This window comes from Balaenoptera musculus, chromosome 7 (genome assembly GCF_009873245.2).
Source record: "Balaenoptera musculus isolate JJ_BM4_2016_0621 chromosome 7, mBalMus1.pri.v3, whole genome shotgun sequence".
Classification (NCBI taxonomy): Eukaryota; Metazoa; Chordata; class Mammalia; order Artiodactyla; family Balaenopteridae; genus Balaenoptera; species Balaenoptera musculus.
Window position 1 is genome coordinate 54,984,781 of NC_045791.1, and position 1,804 is coordinate 54,986,584.

At 47.6% G+C, this 1,804-nt stretch overlaps 1 pseudogene; it reads right to left on the reverse strand.

The window, feature by feature from the left end:
- Positions 1 to 406: 406 nt before the first annotated feature.
- Positions 407 to 911, reverse strand: LOC118897951 (annotated as a pseudogene).
- Between the last annotated feature and the right edge of the window lie 893 nt (positions 912 to 1,804).

The window sequence follows — 1,804 nt, forward strand, 5'->3', positions numbered from 1 at the left end:
TGAAGTCATGGACTATCACACACTGTTTAAAGGCAGAGCACTACAGGTAAAGTTGATCAGCCACCCAGGGTTCTCAGCATACGGGATCTTGCTTCCTGATTTTACCTTCATTTCTGAAAATCAGAAATGGCACCTCCAAAAAACGTTAAGGGCGTCGTAAGAAAGATCATTGTATATAGTAGCATGGTTGTAGAAATGGAGCATATTTTCTTTAAGAAACAAAAAACTAAGAAGAACATGCCAGTTAACATCGTCAGTACGTCACCATAGGTCAGCAGGACAAGAATACTGTGATAAGCTTATCTCTTCCATACGCGGAAAGCATTCTAGTCCAAGCTTTAACGCTTCCTATCTTTTCACAGATGCTTCTTTTTCTGCTGCTTCTCATTCTTTCCCACATTTCATGTTAGAGGATTGATACAGCCTTTAAAACCTTATTAACAGGAGCAAATCCATTATCCACTGATTTCTTCTCAAAAGGCAGGCTAACATTCAGATAGCCCGGCAGTTTCATTCTCGTGAATACTCTAGCCATGAAAAACTCAATAGGACACAAATCCAACGAATAGAACAAGAAATCTATTGAGTTTTGGAATGTTTGCTGCATTGGATCGGCCCAGGATTATGAAACCTAAACCTCCCATTGTAAACAGGAAGCTGGCTGTGGTCCTTCATAGTATATTGTCCATTTGCTCTGTAGGCCAAGGAAGCTGCAGGCCTCCGAGGCCCATGTTCATCAGTCACAGAGCCAACACTGGGAGGTTCCACAGTGATGTCATCAATTAATCCTCTGGTGATGAGACGTAAAATACCAGAGCGTAGGCCGCCGTGGCCAGGCACCCAGGGCGGCTTCTTTAGCTCAAGTTGGGACATCGGAGTACTAAGCATGGGACTCAGGACAACGTCTCCATGTTTTTGGCAGCAGAAGCAGCTCTCAAACCCTACACACCACCCAAAACCAGCTAAGATAATTTTTAAAAGACATTAAAATTATAAACGTATTAACTGGCAATTGCTTCTTGATAACAAATACATTCGTGAAATTGCAAGCAACCCTTCATTATACAGTCACTTGCTGTCTCCTTGATCCATCGCTGACTCACCAGTTCCCCTGCAGTTTGGCCGGGGCCCTCATCACGGACACTGCTCTGAGCCTTTCTAATACCATCTCCTAGGGACACTCTTCCAGCCCCACTTGCACTTGGAGGTAATCCGGCGTTGTGATGGAGTCTGGAGCCGAGTCCCTGAGTCTTCACTTCCTTCCTCTGCGTCTTTGGGCAACTCAGCCTGTCTGTGCCTCAGTTCACACATCTATAAAAAGGGGTTTATCCTAGCATTGTCCTGCAGCTCACTTGAGATAATCCACACAAAGCACAGGGCTGGGGCCTGGCACACAGTCAACCCACACGAGTGCTCAGCGCTGTAACTGGCCTCCCGCCTGGGCTTCATGCCTCCTGTTAACAGCTTTCTTCCTCTTTCTGCTGGAGCCACTCAGACTTCACAGCCCCTGCTCTCTTTATCACGTTCCTGCCCACCCCATGAGTGCTGAGGTTTCCCAGGCTCTCTCTGCCCAAACTTCCTACGTGGCCTCTTTGCAACCATAGCAGTGGCTTCCATTCCCTCCCTCCCCATATATGTTGGTGGCCACCACCTGATTTCTCTATCCCAGCCCCTCGCCTGCCCTCCAGACTGGAGTATTCCTGTGGACCAAGCACCTGTCTCTCAGTCTGCTCAATCCAAACCTGTTTCAGACTGCCCTCGCCTCCAACTCCACACCACCAACCCCACACCTTCTCCAATCCCT